At 39.0% G+C, this 19683-nt stretch overlaps 1 long non-coding RNA gene across 1 annotated transcript in view; it reads left to right on the top strand.

Annotated features, from left to right (window-relative positions):
- LOC126935676 (uncharacterized) overlaps positions 1–19683 on the top strand; it is a 135440-nt gene that overhangs the window by 13055 nt on the left and 102702 nt on the right. Inside the window, exon 3 of the long non-coding RNA XR_007719277.1 lies at positions 3422–3560. This is a non-coding gene — a long non-coding RNA (uncharacterized LOC126935676). The remainder of the gene's footprint in view (positions 1–3421; positions 3561–19683) is intronic.

Below are 19683 nucleotides of genomic sequence, written 5' to 3'. Positions count from 1 at the left end.
TGGGGAGGTAGAGGAAATGAGTGTAGAGAATTTGATCAGAGAATTTGTCTCCTGGTTGATCTCATCAAGATCTCTAACTTTAAGCAGCATCTGTGTGTGGACTCTGTCTCCCCTGAGAGGTAGGCTGATATGTACATACTTCTATTCCACATCTCCATCTGGATATCCAATGGATCTTCCAAACTTAGCCTAACAAGTTTTTGATTCCCCACTCTTGCTCCCAACAAAACTTGCTCCTCTTTGTTTCCTCACCTGCGTAACCAATCCCACTCTCCACCCAATTTCCCCGGCCCCAACTTTAGGTTGTATTCATAATTCATCTCTCTCTCTCTCTCTCTCTCTCTCTCTCACACACACACACACACACACACACACACACACACACACATATCTCTGCTGTTAGCAAGTCATTTTGATGTTAGCTCAAAATATAAATCTTATGGCCAGGTTCACTGGCTCATGCCTGTAATGCCAGCACTTCAAGAGGCCAAGGTGGGAGGATTGTTTGAGGTTAGTAGTTTGAGACCAACCTGGGCAAAGTAATGAGGACCCCATTTCTATAAAATATTTTTTAAAATTACCTGGGCATGATGGTGTGTGCCTGCATTCCTAGCTACTTGGGAAGCTGAGACAGTAGGATTGCTTGAGCCAAGAAATTTGAGGTTATAGTGAGATGATCATTCCACTATACTCTAGCCTGTCTCAAAAAATCTGTATCTATGTTTCTATATCTATCTGTCTATACCTATTTATATATCTCCAGAATCTACCATTTCCCACCACTTCAACTGTTGCCATCTTAGTCCAAGCCACTGTCTTCTCTTCCTTGCTCTGTGGCAATGGATGTTTCTTTTGTTTCTCATTCTAACTCTATAGTTCAACAATAGCACTGGTATCTTTTAAAATGTAAATCACAGCCGGGCGCGGTGGATCACGCCTGTAATCCTAGCATTTTGGGAGGCTGAGGCAGGCAGTTCACGAGCTTAGGAGATCGAGACCATCCTGGCTAACACAGTGAAACCCCGTCTCCACTAAAAATACACACACACACAAAATTAGTCCTGCGTGGTGGCATGCACCTGTTGTCCCAGCTACTTGGGAGGCCGAGGCAGGAGAATTGCTTGAACCTGGGAGGTGGAGCTTGCAGTGAGCCGAGATTGTGTCACTGCACTCCAGCCTGGGTGACAAAGCAAGACTCCATCTCAAAAAAAAAAATAATAATAAATGTGAATCACATCATGCCACCATCCTGGTCAAACTCACGAAAGAAACAAAATACAGGTTCCTTTCTGTGGTCTCCATAAAGCCAAAGGAATTTTTATATTTTATAGAATCTCAAATAATATTTGTTGGACAAATAAATGAATGGGAGAAAACATTACTGAAGGAATAAGGAACTTGAATTGGTGCAAGATCATGGGCACAAGTGGAGGAGCCAGCATTTAACAGTAGGTGAAATATCACTCCAGCATAACAAGAGAAATGCTGGAGGAGATGGTTGAGACTTTGGTGGAAGGAGGTAAAGGATTTCCTGCTTGATGGGTTTTTTTTCCTCAGTGAAGTGTGAGGCCACGCCAGCAACTGCCAGGATGTGTGGCATGTAGGATATATGTAAGAAGAGAGGAGAAAGCATGCGTCAAAGAACACAAAATCAAAATTTCTGCCAAAGTAGAATTTTCAACATGTTTACTGCCTATTATGGCTTAGTATTTATGAATTTAGTATTAATCCAGTCATCCCCATCAAACCATTTTCTTGTAATATTTAACTGCTTGAGTGCAGGCACAGAAAAGATGGAAAGTTAGTTCTGATGAGCTGGAGTTTTTACTGGAGTAGAAGAGAGAAAGGAGGGAGGGAATAGTAGATAATGATTGTATCTAATGATGGATCATAAAATCTAAACTGGGCAAAGAGTACAGTGAAGATAGGAGGAAGGTTAGGAATAGAGAGAACTGATGGTGTTCATGGATTGGAGATTTAGATGTGATATGAACTGCAGCAGAGTGAGAATTAGATACAGGAATACTTGGTATAAAGATTACAAAGGTGAAACACCAGTGTGATATTGACAAATGTATGTTTGATATTTGTTTTTTGTTTTATTTTGTTTTGTTTTGTTTTTTGAGACGGAGTCTCGCTCTGTCACCCCGGCTGCAGTGCAGTGACCAGATCTCAGCTCACTGCAAGCTCCACCTCCCTGGTTTTTATGCCATTCTCCTGCCTCAGCCTCCTGAGTAGCTGGGACTACAGGTGCCTGCCACCTCGCCCGGCTAGTTTTTTTGTATTTTTTTTAGTAGAGACAGGGTTTCACTGTGTTAGCCAGGATGGTCTCGATCTCCTGACCTCGTGATCTGCCCGTCTCGGCCTCCCAAAGTGCTGGGATTACAGGCTTGAGCCACCGCCCGGCCTGTTTGATATTTGACCCAATTTCCTGGCATACAATTCCTAAAATCCTTGGAATCTTGAAAGTGCTGTCTTTTGTGTTTGCTAGTGATTGATTGATAGCTTCAGGACGGGGCTGGTCACCAGAACGACCAACGCAGACTAATGCTTACACCAGGATGAGAGGGCTGGGACTTTCAGTTCTACTCCCCAGACTCCAGGGAAGAGAGAGAAGCTAAAGGTTAAGTTGATCACCAATGGCCAATGGTTTAATAAATCATGCCTAGGAAATGAAGCCTCCACAAAATCCCAAAAGTTCTAGATTCTGAGAGCTTCTGGAGGTTCCTGGAGGGTGGTGGGCCCGAGGAGGGTGTGGAAGTGCTTCACCCCTTCTCCCTACCTCACTCTGTGTGTTTCTTCATCTCTACCCTTTGTAATAGCCTTTGTAATAAACTGGTAAACATAAGTGTCTCTCTGAGTTCTATGAGCTGATCTAGCAAATTGATGAAATCTAAAGAAGGGGTTGTGGGAGCCCTAACTTGAAGCCAGTGTCAGAAGTCAGAAGTCCCTGAGGCCCAGACTTCAGACTGGTGTCTGATGGAGAGTGGGGCAGTCTTGTGGGACTGAGCCTTCAGCAGGTGGGATCTGACACTGTTGCCAGGTAAATAATGTCAGAATTGACTTGGACTACACCAACTGGTGTCTGCTGCAGAACTGACTGGTGTATGGGGAAACCCCATTTGGTCACAGAAGCTTTCTGTGTTGATTGTTGAGTAAGAGACTAGAAGAAGCATTGTGAGTCTGAGCGTGAGTTTCTTCTTCAGAACTGGCAGTCAGGGGACTGATTGGCTGATTGTAGGAAAGGTCATTGAAACAGAGGGGATTAGGGTATTGAGCTATATTAAAGAACAATTGAAAATGTTGAATGTTAAAGAAAAAAAGTCCAGTCTTCAGAAAGACAGAGAAGGTTACTAAAAAGCAATCAGGAAGGGGCAATGCCATTAACATAAAGGTTTGTTTGTTTATTCATTTGTTTCAGGAGGAAATGGGGAAGGGAGACATCTAGAAATGTCACTAAAGACAAAAGATTATACTCACCCTATTTTCCGCATGAAGGAATACAGTCTCACAAATAAACCATCGCTTTTTGAGATGTGGCAGAGAAACAGCATTCTCAGGTAATCATGATGCAATGTATATATATATATTAAATTATCACATGCACATCTTAAATATATACAATTTTTGTCAATTAAATATTTTTAAAATAAATAAGAGATTTTGTTCTGTTTGTTCTGGTATTACCCAGTACAAAAACTATTACTTTTGTCAATGCTTCCATAACTTGGGACAAAGTTTCTTATTTGTTCACTATATTCTCTCTAGTGTTACTTCACCTTTTGAGGATCAAAACCAAAATAGCCTGATATGGTTTTACTAGCTGTAAAAATGCATTTTTCCTTTGGTATTTGATACTTGCAAAAATAAGAGTTAATAAAGCAGCAAGATATCTGCCTATTGTTGTGTTTAGGGAAATAAAAAACTAATCAGCTATTTAAAAAAATTCAGAATGCTAGCCTTTGGTATCCCCTACTGTTTGATTTTGGGCAAATCATTTAACATGTTTGTTCTGAATTTTTAACCTGTAATGTAAGCTGGACCGTATGATCTCCAAGCATCTACCTAGGTCTAGAGTCCTATTTCTTTGTATTTATCCTATTTACCACATTGCCTTCTGTATTTTACCAGTTTTCAATTATTTTGGAATTATATCTGCTATTTGCTAAAAATGAACTTTAAATAACTGAGATCCATGTGGTTTTTTTCTGCTTCCCAAAAGACGAAATTGGTGGAAATACAGTAATCTCTACAGATAACTCTTGGTTAGCCACACTAATAGAACTTAGCATCATCGATGAGAATTCAAATATTAAGTAATAAAAAAAGTTTATATTTGAGTTTGGACTACACCTTGATTTACTTATTTTGCAGGTATACTTTCTGAATTACACCATTATAAACTAAGCATTATAAATTAAATATTCACATTCTCTAGGTAATTATCAGCTGAGAGGTATGAGGATGAAGAGTTCTGAACTTTCTAATAGAAGAAGAAAGACCAGACTGTAATTAAATAATTTAAATGCATAATATGTCACAACAATAATAACAGTAATACTAGTCAACAAATGAATCCGTTGGATAATGGAAAGTTAACTAAATAAACTTGTCTCTGTTTGCCATCCCCAACTTGAAATAACCTAGGGCACAAATATCTTAGCACAGTACCTGGCACAAAACAACTCAATAAATATTGATTTTTCTCTTTTTTTCTTGATTATTAATACAGGTTCCTTTTTTATTTTCTTAATTTATATGAAGGTCACTTCTTCTCTATTGATTTGAATTCTTGTAGAACAAAGAGATTACAAATACAAAAAGAAAATGTTGAAACCTTGTTCTAAAGGAGAGCTTAATGTGACAATAAGAACAGTTTCCCTTGCAGTAAAAATACTGTTAGGAAGTGTGTGGACTCAAAATTCACATCAAACCTATTTATTTTGCAGATATGGGGTAAATTTCCCCGTTAGTCACTAAGATAGGCATATAAGTCACCATGACAATAATTATTATAAGCAACCAGTCTTCAAATGGATAGTTTGAACATAATACAATATACTTTAACAAATGGGATTTTAACACTCTCTAGGTATTTTCTCTGCTGTGTGAAATGCACTGTGTGAAATCTCTTTGTTCAGCTCAGACAGGTCGTTTGTCAAATTCCTCCTCATTATTAAAAATGTATTCAGTGGCATTTAATGAGTACATATGGATTCAGAAATGATCACAAATCAAAATTTCAAAAGTCATATTTTTATCTGCACTCTCCAAGGCTATGAATATGTAGCAGGCCCTTAATGTGGACTATTGTTAGTGCTCAAACAGGATCTGATTCTTATCACTGAGATTTTATAGCCCTCCTTTTTCAAGTAAGGAAGTTACAGAACCCAAAGAGATAGAGTGAGTGTCTGTGAAAGAAACCCTGAGAATGGGGATTCTAACCTCAAATTGCAGTCCCCATTCAACTATTCTTTCATTTAATGACTTTGTAATTAATATTTGCTAATTTATTATTTTGTTTAGAAACTAGTGTTTATGAAGTGTTTGCAAATAAATTATGCTCTGTAAGTACTACAGTATTAATAGTAACAATAATTATTGTGTGAATAAGTGTAATTTGAAATAGAATTCTTGGATTCCCATTTTGAAGCGTTGCTTTTTCTCTTTGCACAGTCAGAAGAGTACATCACAAAATTAGGCAGTGGGAAAATTTCCTTTTCAAAACCATACAGAGAGAGAGGCCTCACAGATTTTACCTAAACCGAAAAGATCGATGGTAATAAGGCTTACTGTTTATCATAGCAGAATATTTCACAGAACTAAGAACAAAGGCAGTTTATGAAAATCTCACTTATTTGGTCCAGGTTCTATTCCAAGAATACCTTTAAAATGTGGTTCACTAAAGGATAAAAATATTTGCAGGAGTGGATACAGCTGTCACCTAAAACTACACATAAACATGAAAGGAATGTAGGCAGGATTTTAAACCAAAGACACTCACCCTAGTCTGGTCCATAAAAACTCTCCTCACAGCTCTTCTTGCTCTTTTGCCTTCTGCTGACTTGTTGCAGTTGGATACAGAGACTGGAAGCTACAGTTCAAGGTGATAGAGCCCAAAAAAGGTAGAGCTGGGATCCTCCAACCATTGTTTGAATGACAGCTGCTTGCTTGAAAATTTATGTGAGCAAGATATGTACTTCTACTTGAGTGTGTGTATGTTTGTATAAATATATGTAGACACACATATTTACATATATACACACGTGTGTTTTTATGTGTGTGTGTGTGTGTGTGTGTGTGTATATATATATGGTCTTAGTCCTTTTTGTGCTGCTATAAGATAATAGTTGAGACTGGGTAATTTAAAAGAACAAGAATTTATTTCTTACAGTTCTAGTGGCTGAGAAGTCCAAGGTTGAGGGGCCGATATCTAGTGAGGGCTTTCTTGCTGCATCATCTGATGGCAGTCGGTAGAAGGGCAAAAAAGCATACTTGTGGGAGAGAAAGGATGCCAAACTCATTTTTTTTTAAATTAGGAACTTATTAACGTACTCCTGGAACAATGGCATTAATCCATTCATAAGGATTCCTTGTGACATAATTACCTCTTAAAGGCCCCGCCTCTCAACAGCCTTGCATTGGGGATTAAGTTTCCACACGTGAACTTTGGGGAACACATTCAAACCTTAATATGTATCCATACAGTATATATAAATAATGTATATAAATAATTTATAACTATATATTGAGTACTACATAAGTATATCAATGCAAATTATATATACATATATTAAGTTATGTATTATATAATTATATATAACTTAAGTCATAACATAATCATATATAATGTACATAATAGTTTAGTTCTCAGAGTGACTGCTTTCATTATGTGTAATATACAGTACCATATCTCATATAATTATATATAATCCTTATACACATTATTATATGTTATATTTATATATGTGGTCATGCTACATAAAGATATTTCAATCAATAATGGACCACATGTATGACAGTAGTTGTATAAGATTATAATGGAGCATATAGAGAAACCCGATATTGTCATTGCAGATCAAGTAGGGGAAATTATTGGTATTTAGTAATGGTGCTGGGATGTTTGGTTTTCCGTATTTAAAAAAATGTATATATAAATATATGTACCATCTGGGCTTGTGTAAGTGCACTCTATGATGTTGCACAACAATGAAATCACTTAACAGTGCGATTTCCCAGAATGTATCCCCATCGTTAGGTCGTGTTATGATCATGTGCCTGACTGTATATAATCATAAAAATAGCAAGTATGAGAACTACATTAGGATCAAACTTCCAGAATTACAGTGCAAGGTCAGAATGAGCCAGCAACGTGACCACCTTGATGCCAAATACTGAGCATTTATCTAGTGCTTTTACCTCCTCATTGACAAAGGACAGGATTGGTGCTGCCATCAAGATGACACTATAGCCTGCAGATGGAGATCATGTGCCAATAACAACATAGACAGGAGCATCACAGGGCAAGGAATATGGCAGGTGTTGACAGCTGTCTCTCAAGTTACTTCTTTGTAATCATTTGCAGGTGACAAATACAGGCAGCTACAGCCCAAGGCTCGCTGCTGAGCTGCTTCCAGCCCTTGCTAAACTAGGGTAGCATTACAGGCTACCTCCAGTTCTACAGACTTTGCCACTAAAAGCCCTGTCAATACCAGATATACACTGGGCTTGTACAGGCTATGTTCACCTCTGTAACTCTTCTGTGTTTAACAGCAGGGCAGCTAACTTCATCATCCTTCACTGGATTTTCCTTTTCGGCTTACATCTCCAAGAAGATTCTAGTCCTGTAATATCTTTCTTTTTCCCTCTATTTACTACAGGGCTATGTCTAAATGTGATTAGATTTACTCCATGCCAGTGCTTCTTGGGTCTAAAGTCACAAACTGCTAACAGGTAGATCTGAGAGATGCTCAACAATTCTGCCTTCCTATTTTGCCTTTCTATTTCTCTCGCAAGTCAATGCAGTGTAAGTTAAAACCAATTTCTTTCTTTCTCAGACAGACACTGCAGCCATTACATTGGGGGTTAAATGGTTTTCACTCTCCTAAAATGGTTAAGATGCCTGTGTTATTGGGTTACTTCAGCTCCCTGTGATCCACATCCTGTTGCCAGCGAAGGTCACCAATATTTTGGAAGCAGAGTAATGAAGTCTTAGGGGCCCTGGTTTTATTTAAGTAGTGTCAGCACATCATTGGTGGTGAAAAACCTACAAGGTGTGATACCTCTTCTGGATTCTCAGAGCCCAAGCTGAGACTACAGGAGTTCACAGTAGAAGTTTAGTTTCCACTCGAAATGTAGTTTCTATTCTTAGGTTTACATCCAAAGACACAGAAGATCAAGGCTTCCAATGGCCCTTCAGAATGCTGTAGTAACGTCGACCCTAGTGACCTGAGATTGTTGATGTATGAGACTCTTTTCCCCTATTCTTCAGCATGTTAGGGAAGAAGATTTTCAAAACTTTTCTGTGTAGCCTGTCTATATGTCCATACTGAAATTCAAGGCATTCCCCATAATGTCTAACTCCAATCCTTCCTTTTAAGTCTCTCTGCCTTCCTTTCCTCCTCTCCGTTATTCAGCAATAGTGAGGCAGTCCGCTCAACAACAATGCCCTATTCAGATCTATTCACTGCTTCCCTAGAAAAAAAATCCTACAATTTGACCACCGAAGGGAAGCATCACACATTTTACGTGTAAAATATCCCATCTTCATAATTTTAATCTTTTTTTTTGGTCTTGTATCACCAATATTGAAGTGCAACTAAGGAGAATTAGAGATTTGGAGTGTGGGCTACATGTTACTGGCTTTTGCTGAACTTTTGGGACAGAGAGAGTGGAGGATGTCTTCAGCTCAAGTTATGCAATGATACTGAGCTCCATGCTCAGCTACAGGAAACAGAGGAAAGGAAGCTACCCAGAAACCAAGAACAGTCTTTGGGTTAGGTGGATTCCTTAGGGACACAGCTGCTAAGTAGGAGAAAAACAGCACAAACCAAGTCTTCTAATTCTTTGGCCTGTTCTCCAGTCCTCATTCACAGAGGAAGTGGCAAGGATCCAAGGAACAGCTTTTGCTAATTATTAGGCATTTTCACTCAGGCTGTGTTCATTTTGCCAGGGTGATATAACTAAGTGTATGATTTTATTCTTGCTTATTTATCTAGGTTACTTGTTAGCTCTTCATTTCCTTACTGTTTCCTAGTTTGGATTCCAAAACACCTTTCTAATGCCACTTCCTTGCTTACTAAGCTTCATTGACTCTCTATTGCTTATAAAATAAAATTGCATGCACAATTAACTATAATACAGTAAGCTAATAATAGCATGTATTGAGCCCTTTTTAAGTAAGCTGTGCTGTGTGCCTTCTGTGTATGACACCTAAATGTCACAACTACCTTGCAGGGTAACTATTTTATTCCCATTCCACAGATGAGGGTTCCGAGGCACTGGGAGGCAAGAGGCTTACTCACTGTCAAAGAGCTCCTAAATGGTAAAGCCAGAATTTAAACTCAGATTCTTTTGAATCCGAAGTCATTACCCTCATATTAAAGTATGTCATTGTGCTCATTGGTCAGTTCATTCATTTACTTAATTGACATTAATGACACTTGTATCAACAAAATATTATGGGAAGGCAAAAAAGGGAGCAATTAAATCAGAGACATTTAGAAGGGCGAAAACTTTAAGAATAAATAGAACTGAGTCAAGTGCTGAAAGTGCATGTAAGGTGTGGACTGGCTTTTGGAAGACGGTTTTTCTAGGATAGTGAGCATGAAAAAATAAATAATCAGTCCACAGAAAATAGAAAAAAAAAAACAACCCACTTAAACCCTATGACAAATGTTTCTTTCTTCGATTCAGCCCAACTCTACTGAGTTTCAAAATAAATGTATGATTCAATTTAATGTCCTTTGCAAAAAAGCATGTTGGTTTGGGAAGATGACGATGCATATATTATGTTAGAAATGTATAGTTTCCTAAAGAGGCATTTCTTTATAAGACAATGGGTCTTACAAGACTACAGGAAAGGACATACATCTGGGGAATTGTCAGAGATGTCACCTGATTCTTTTTTTTTTTTTTTTTTTTTTTTTTTTTGAGATGGAGTCTCACGCTGTTGCCCAGGCTGGAGTGCAGTGGCGCGATCTCGGCTCACTGCAAGCTCCGCCTCCTGGGTTCACGCCATTCTCCTGCCTCAGCCTCCTGGGTAGCTAGGACTACAGGCGCCCGCCACCACGCCCGGCTAATTTTTTGTATTTTTAGTAGAGACGGGGTTTCACTGTGGTCTCGATCTCCTGGCCTTGTGATCCGCCCGCCTCGGCCTCCCAAAGTGCTGGGATTACAGGCTTGAGCCACCGCGCCCGGCCCTGATTCTTCCTTTCACTGGACTCTTCTAGTAGATGAAGCATACTAAACATTTTTTTTTTTTTTTTTTTTTTTTTTTTTTTTTTTTTGAGACGGAGTCTTGCTCTGTCGCCCAGGCTGGAGTGCAGTGGCTGGATCTCAGCTCACTGCAAGCTCCGCCACCCAGGTTCATGCCATTCTCCTGCCTCAGCCTCCCGAGTAGCTGGGACTACAGGTGCCCGTCACCTCGCCCGGCTAGTTTTTTGTATTTTTTAGTAGAGGTGGGGTTTCACCATGTTAGCCAGGATGGTCTCGATCTCCTGACCTTGTGATCCACCCGTCTCGGCCTCCCAAAGTGCTGGGATTACAGGCTTGAGCCACCGCGCCCGGCCGCATACTAAACATTTTGAGTGGGTACTGTTGGAAGGGAGAAAGGCCCCTGATGAGAATCACGTGGACAGGAATCTCCTTTGTCAGTGAGCCCCTGGCATTACATGACCATGGCCATCTTACACTCATCATGGGCCACTTCTTAGGTCTTCGTATGCCCACTGCCCCCATATAACTTGCCTTTGAAAGTGTCTATTTTGTGTGAGAACTGGGAAGTGGAGACATGAGTTTCACGTAGTGTGTTCATTTGCAGAGGCAGTGAGTGATGCTTCATTCTGAAACAAACGTGTGAGTGAAAAACAACCAATCCACTCAGACTAAACCTATCTTCCAGCGTCCCTCCTGAACCTAAAACAGTCGACTCAGACACAAAACAGATGCACATTATCCTGTCAAATTCTGCTCTCCTTAACTCAATTTAGCATGGTGACTGCAATCTTCTTTTCTTTTCTGTGTTGGTTGTCATTCTACCTGGGACTGCTGAGAAATAAAGTTTATTCTTTCCCACAACTCATATATGTCCAAATATGAAATTTTCATGATTTTATTCTCTTCTCTTACACTTCCACTTCCAACACACACATCAAATCATGTGAGGTGAGCTGGGGGCAATTGCTCTTAGTGCACTGAGCCAATGGACACATATTTTACGTTCCATTTTAAGTCCTACTTAAAATTTCTTCCTTAGGATAAGGTTGGTCTTTTCTGATATATATATATTTTTTTACTTTTTTAATATATTATTTTTAGAAACTCGGAAGGCACAAGATGATCCTTGAGAGATTCTCTTAACATTATTTACTCTATTTCAGAGAAATGGCTGGGAAAATATACTTCACAGTTGTACACGATCATTCAACTTGCAATGAAATACTTGTTGAATCTATTGGACTAGATAAATGTGAAAGCCAAAAGAACACACCAAAAACTGTACACTCCTATTATTTCTCCTTTTTCACCGTGGTTTCACCAATTCAGAAAGCAGACCGTAGCTTTGGCGGTTGGAGCTCTTGAAACTTATACTGCTAAGTAATAGATAAGGGATAAGTTGAAGCCGTCTCTCTGCCTCTCATTTCCTTAGACTCCATATGTTTAATAGCTCCTGCAAAGCTTTCCATTGTACAGACTCTTAATGCAGCTGTCGTAAGTGCAGCCATAAGAATTTCCTCTGATAAGAATGATCACAGAAAGCAAAATACCTGTTTTCCCGTTCTCATGCATTTACTTACTATGTAGGTAACCTTCAGCAAATCATGTTTTTTTGTTTGTTTGTTTGTTTTTTGGTTTTTTTTTTTTTTCCTGGGCTTTCTGTATCCTCAGCTTGAAAAAGAAGACCAGATGCTTTTTGGGGCTCTCCAAGCTCTAATCTTATGATCACAGTCTCTGGTGGGGTGATATCCACTATCAACATCAACTTGAATGAGTCTTTTCTCCATCTAAGAAAAAGCAAACTAAGAGAGCTTGAAAACTGCATATAATAATATCATAAAATTCACAGGCTGAAATTGCAGGGTCCAACATTGTTAGGTAGATGATAGGGGAAGTCCATGATTTAGAAGCGGAAGCAAGAGATTTAGAAGTAGAAGCTGCTCCCAGTCTCTCATCCATCCACCCAGAGACATTGTAACGATCATTTACCTAGGCAGCCCAATGTTTCAGTTTCCTCCTCAGTTCCTGTTTATGTAGAAACTAAGGTTTTGAAGTTATCCTAATGTTTTATTTTATTTGTTTTGTTTTATTTTGGCCTAGCATCTCAGGGCTTCAGAGGCAGATAATTGTATATGTTCAGGCCAAAACTGGAGAGTGTCACTATTTCCCTTCCTTTTCTATGAAATTTCCTGTCCTAGATTTTTAACTCTTTATCCTTTTCTCCCTTTGTATGTCTCAAGTTACACATTTTGGTCTGGCCATGGCTTTCCACCTGCCCGCTCTATAGCTCTTAAGAGTGGCCCCACATGTCTGTCCCAGATTCATTACTGAAGGGACTCTGCCGCAGGAAGGCATGTGGCCTCAGGTACTCCTTAGTGCTAAATTTAACTTTATGCTTGCTATCTCCGTACGCCATTTCCCTTCGCTGTTTGTGCCTGCGTTTTCCTCATATGAAATGGAGATAATAACACTTGCCTTCTGCAGCCCACCAGGGTGTTATGAGGATTAATTAAAGTTCTTTGAAGATGACAAGTCCTGAGCATAGTTATTATTAGCTAAGCAACCTGCCTGTTTTAATATTAAGGGTCTTGAGGAAGGGCGGATGAGCTCCTTTAAGCATAACCCTCACTCCCATTTTTCCCATATTACTTTTTGCCAGCTCCAGCATGCAGAGAACCTGAGGGTGTTCTTTGCAAAATGTGCTTTTTCAATAGGATTAAACTGCATAAATAATTGAAAAGTGGCAATGCGCCTGAAGAGTGGAGAGCACCTTCTCATTACTTCCTGCCTTCCCAACCACCTCCGTGGAACCCTAAGAGCCCTCTAGTTTCCTAAGGCGAACTGCAGAGGCCGGTGTGAATTAATTCTTGGCATATACATACCATTTTGTTCACTTCAAAATATTTTACAAAATATACATTTTTAAAAAACCCATACATTAGGCTCATTGATTCTCACTTCCATGATAGAAAAACTGAGGTATAAATATATGAACCCATTTGCCTAAAGACACAGAGGGAAAACAAAGGCAAAAGCCTCATTCTTAAACTCATGGATTATTAGGTTCAAAGATCCAAGTAGTTTAAATAATGGCATTTTGAAATTTAGAGTTGCCCATCTCTGGCCTTAGTTCTACTCTTTAGAGTAGCACCAGTTTGCTGGCTTTTCAGCCCTGGAAGTAATGAAAACCTAAAAGGCGGCTGTCAGGCTTCTGGCTGTTCCTCATAATGGTATGTCTTCTCATTATCAGGTAGAACATTCCTCTTTCGTGTGTCCATTCTATTCACTGTTCTATAAAATCTCACCTCTTCTCTCTGAGTCTTCTTAAAGTGTGATGCTCACAATATATACTGAGTACTCTAGATACAGTCAGACTAACATGGAGCAAAATGAGATTTTACCTCCCTTATTCCAGACTCTGTTCTATCTTACACAATGACACGTCATACTCATGACTCCTATTACATTTAACATCAGCTAACATTGCCACATCATTTTCACCTCCTGCTAGCCAAGGAATTTTTTCTTTATCTTTTACTGATTCAATTGATTTTTACCTATATGCAAGACTTCACATGTATAGATAATTATTTAGCATTCTAGTCTTCCCTTGTTTTTCTCAGCTTGATTAAATCGTTATCAACTCTGACTTTCATGCAGCCTGTGAGCTCACTCTTTTTACCAGCAGTGGTAATGATGATCCCTTTATTTCCTTTATTGCCTTTGCAGATTGTCTAGTCTGCAAAGGAAGACAACTCAGGAAAAATAAAAGCAAGACAGAAGCAGAAGGAATGGAAGTTAGGAAGTGAATAAAATGTAGAGAGGATAGTGATAGTGGAGAGAAAGACAATTTAAAATTTTCTCATTTCCTAACATACCTTTCTAAAGATGTGAACATTGCAAAAGAGGAAGAATTTCTTTTTTCCCAGAGCACACAGTAGGAGCATGACTAAGATGAGATGAAATGTGCAAATATTGAATTTTGCAGACATTTTCTCTAACTTGTTATAACTTCATTTTCCCTGTGCCATTTCACCTTCATGTTGCTCATCAGGATTCCTGAAAGGGTCTCAGTAACTTGGAGCAAAAAGTTTCTGAATGGATCCTATAGGAGAATCATACTTCCTTTTTTATTCCTGGGAGTCCTTTTCAATGCGGATGCTTTTCTGTTATTTTCCGTGGATCTGGATGGCAGTGTCACTTACTCTCAGGCTATTAGTTTCCTGACTACTGAGCTTTCTTTGGCTATTATAAGTTCACCCCTCTATCCTCATTTGGAAATGCAGGGATTGTCTACAGGGATTGTCTTTCATTTCTATTTTTATTAAAAAAAAATTTAATGCATTGCCATTTTACCCTCTTGCCTGCAATGATTGCAGAAAGAACCAAACAGCAGCCAAGAAGAGTCCTAAGTAATCCTTAGAGAAATAAGTGAAGTCATAATTGGATAATCTGCAACCAACAATTATTATCTGGGTTACAGTCTTTTTGAGTGTACCTTCATGCCAGCGTGGGGCGGTATAAATAGACATGTGCTCTGGGAGAAGGAAGAACGAAGCCCAGAGAGAGAAAACAAAGTAGAAGGTAAAGAGTTTCCTGTGAAGAGTCAAAGCTTTAAAAAAATTAAAGCTGTAACACCACAAAGATTGCCTTTTGAATTGTACAAGTGAGATTCTCATCTCTGAAATCCAGTTTAGGTTAATGGCCTGAGGAGACTCTTGGCTTCATCCTTCCACAAATGTATAAATTAGATTTGAATGGTGCTTGCCGGAGGCTCTCCGCCCATCTCGGAGAAAAGGCATGATGCCATTTTTTTCCTTAAATAAACAATAATAATTTAGCAATATAATTTAAAATCTATTAGCAATAATAATTGTTGATAGTAAAATAATGTAAGTCATATTAAAATAATTTAAACCAGTAAAATAGGAATACCAATCATTTACTTCTTTCCTTCTTATTTGATTGTGGATTCAGAGAAAATGGTGCCAGTGATGTAAGTTTCCATCAAACAATATGCCAGTCGGGGGAGATGAATTAACTGGGCAGATTTCACCGCTACCCCCACTCTCTACTCCTTTCTCCTCATACCCATCTCTTTGGTACACAAATGCTGACCTTGCCATTAAATATCTTACAGTTGTTAATCCCTGCTGCCTTTAACCTCTAAGTGACATTTCCATTTCCTGCTTAGATACCCAAGGAGCATTCTATTGGCAGTGAAACCTGGTTAGAAATATGTAGCCAGGCAAGGGGAGGTGGGGGGAACAGACAGGCCTGTCTCCGGTGCATCTCGTGGTGTTATAGCTTGTTTGTAAGCCTGGGACTGCTGCCTGAGAAGCAGAATTTTCATCAAAGTTTAGGGATACAAGGTCCTCACTTTTTCTCCTGAGGAGGATTTTTTTTCCTACCTTAAGGATTTTCAGAAGGCTAATTTAAGCCCTAGAAGAAAAAAAAATAAGCTAGAGATCTAGAGATTGCAGGAAGTAAAAAGGAAACATTGGTGGGATAAAGCACAAAGAATTTCATAGTAAAAGGACAGCCTATAAAGGGATGAGCCTGGCTTTCTTACTTGGATTATGGAAAACTGTCTTATTATTCACCCAGTACCATGTGTTCCTGTGTGTCTATCCATGAGTGTCTGTGTATGTGCACACAAATGAGTTAGTGTGAGAACAAGATAAAAAATGAGAGACAGAATTAACTAGGGATAGCAGGCTTCTTCTTAAGCTCTAATCTTTAAATGAAAAAATACATAAATGTTTGGCACAGTTCCTACCCATGATCGTTCTCCTTTGAATTGGCAGAAGACTTCCCCATCTCCATACGATGCATGCGGTTGCCTCTTCACAGGGTGACAGCCAATATTATCTTAGAGTACTTGGTAGGATCATGGAAAACCCTAAGGGCCTTCATGGTAAAAACAAAACCAAACAATATGCGCACACACACACACACACACACACACACACACACAATGAGAATAAATTAAAAAGTAAAGTAAAAACAAATGTTCTCCCAAAGGTTTACAGACACTATTAAAAGCTCTTCATCATCATTTTTAATTGATATGATCTTACCACATAAAAAGATGGATAGGTCTTAATCTTCTTCTTAAATAGCATTTCCTGGTTATAAAGGGGTTACCTAAGTCAATGTGACACTGGAGAAAGCTTCAGGAAAATACCACAGGGCTATTGGTGAAGAGGTGTGAAGTACTGTTGTGCAGCACCCCTATTGACTTCTGTAGAGATGGGACCATACTCGAGAGGCTAAAAAAGAGACCAGAGCTAGCGAACAAAACAAAGGTTTATTGAGGGGACTTACATATAAAGCAATCCATTGGCAGCAGGCTGGATAGGAGAACCACAATCCCTTATGAAAAACATAGTATTAGAAATACCACTTGACCCAGCAATCCCATTACTGGGTATTTACCCTAAGGATTATAAATTATGCTACTATAAAGACACATGAACACGTATGTTTATTGTGGCACTATCCACAACAGCAAAGACTTGGAACCAACCCAAATGTCCATCAATAATAGGCTGGATAACGAAAATGTGGCACATATACACCATGGAATACTATGCAGTCACAAAAAAGGATGAGTTCATGTCCTTTGCAGGGACGTGGATGAAGCTGGAAGCCATCATTCTCAGCAAAATATTACAAGGACAGAAAACTAAACACTGCATGTTCTCACTCATAAGTGGGAGTTGAACAATGAGAACATGTGGACACAGGGAGGGGAACATCACACACCAAGGCCTGTTGGGGGGTTGGGGACTGGGGGAAGGATAGAGTTAGGAGAAATACCTAATGTAAAAAATGAGTTGATGGGTGCAGCAAACCAACATGGCATATATATACTTATGTAACAAACCTGCACGTTGTGTACATGTAGCCTAGAACTTAAAGTATAATAATAATTAAAAAAGAAATAAAAATAAAAAAAATATTAACATCATAAAAAAATTCAGTTATATAGCATTTTCGCTTAGCACCCTCCCCCTAGCAAACTCCACCTGACAACCATCCCAAAACAAAGGGATTCCAACCCATGCGACCTACATACCATGGGATGGGATGGGCATTCAGATGTTTCTCACAGATAAGGAATGAATCTTCAGGCTGGCCACTCCTAGATTCCTTAGCTAGGAACCAACAACACACTCTTCTTAGACCATAGGGTCATTCTCAGGTTATGCTTAAGTTAAGATATTGCTGTCAGGTATGTCTGCCATACAAGTACCCCCCACGGCCTCCAAGTAATAAGAGGGAAGGACTTTGGCCTGGAGAGATTGGTTCAAGTAAATTGTGTTGTTTTGTAGATGGTGATGAAAATTTTTAATCATTGTTAGTGGATCTCCTTTGTTTTCATGAGCCAGTGAATCCTAATGAATTTAGTCATTATTAACTCATTCTATGGTATGACTATAAACAATAATTTTACAGAAGAAATAGTTGTCGATAATCTTTAATATCTTGGAGACTACAAAAGGGATTTAAAAATGATCACAGAAATTCCCCTTCATCTCAAAAGGTCCCCAAATTGGGCTATGTTTTGATACGTGGTGCTGTTGAGTGCATAGTTCCACACAGAATTTTGTTTGTTTGTTTGTTTTTGAGACAGAGTCCCTCTCTGTTACCCATGCTGGAGTACAATGGCGCAATCTCAGCTCACCAGCGCGATCTTGGTTCAGTGCAAACTCCACCTCTCAGGTTTGAGCGATTCTCCTGCCTCAGCCTCCCAAGTAGCTGGGATTACAGGCGTGTGCTACTACACCTGGAAAATTTTTGTATTTTTAGTAGAGACAGGGTTTTGTCTTGTTGTCCCGGCTGGTCTCAAACTACTGACCGCGGGTGATCCACTAGCCTCTGACTCCCAAAGTGCTGAGATTACAGGCATGAGGCACCCAGCCCAGGTTCCACCCAGAATTTTAAAGCAGTAAGTTAAAACTCTGTCTTTCTTCCACCTTTCTACTGTCATCGAGATCAAACCGAGTCTCAGACATGATTAAACATTATCTTTGCAGTCCAGTCTTTGGCAACATGTCTTGGCTTCAATTTTAACTTCCCATGATTGGTTATAATTAAGGTTTTTCTGTTCTCCGTTTCCAAAGTTGCAAATTGAGAGACAATATTGGTCTATACTTACATAAATAAGGCAGAAAAAAATAACTGGCTAGAGAAGCTACAATGATAAGCGAATTCCCCAACTTTAACTTAGGCCATCTCTCCAGCTCGACTACCTTTCTAGATAAATCAAATCAAATTTGACAATGAGATTAGCAGAGCTTGAACTTCCTTTCCTTGTCAGTAGCAGTGGTTGTACTCAGGAGCAGTATCTAATCTTTATTAACTTGCGTTTTCCAGAAAAGTAAGTCTGTGTCACATCAAGAAAGGTGAACAGGAATATCCATGCTAGTAATCTTGCATGCTACAGGGCCAACCACATCAATCATGGTACCTTATAAGACAGGGTGATTAATGTCCCCAAATCCTTTTAAGAAGAAAAGCCTTCTTGGAAAGTCAGTCCTCATAATTTACATCTAGAGTTTAGAAAATTACATGCGTAACTTAATGCACAGGAGGATTTGACCAAAATCTGAAGACCCAGGACTGGATGTTTAGAAACCTTAGCCTTTTCAAACCTCAAGGCAATTTTCAGTAGACCTGTAAAAACCATTTTCTTTCCCTGAAGGGGTTCATCCAGGAAACTGAAAGAATTAAAATGAGTGCTCTGCACAAATAAATCAATCTTATTAATGAATTCCATGGGCTTTTCTCATCCTAGTAACTTGTCAACAAATAAATAGTTACCCAAAGATTTCTGTTGGCTGTCATTATTTCAGGGGTTGCAATAATCAACAGTTCTTTAATGAGTAAGATCTTAGGTAATTTCTCTAGTAATTCTTTAAACGTATACCTTAGTAAACATGATTCCATGTGCATAAAATGCTCTAATTTTTTTAGCTCCTGCTCTGGCACTGACTTATCTATCTAGCAAATTATTATTTAAAAATAAAATGATTTTCTCATTATCTGTTCTGCAAAGCTTCCCTGACACCTTCATTTTCTCAATAGACATTCTTCTCTCCTCCCTATTTCCTCTTCATATTGTTGTATTTACTACATTGCCTTGTGATTTCATCTGGTCATTTAGTTATTCATTCCGTAAATACATATTGAGTACTTACTGTCTACTGGGTACTGTTCCACTCAGTGAGATGAAACAGC

This window comes from Macaca thibetana, chromosome 14 (genome assembly GCF_024542745.1).
Source record: "Macaca thibetana thibetana isolate TM-01 chromosome 14, ASM2454274v1, whole genome shotgun sequence".
NCBI classification, from domain to species: Eukaryota; Metazoa; Chordata; class Mammalia; order Primates; family Cercopithecidae; genus Macaca; species Macaca thibetana.
This window is presented reverse-complemented; position numbering and strand designations above follow the sequence as displayed.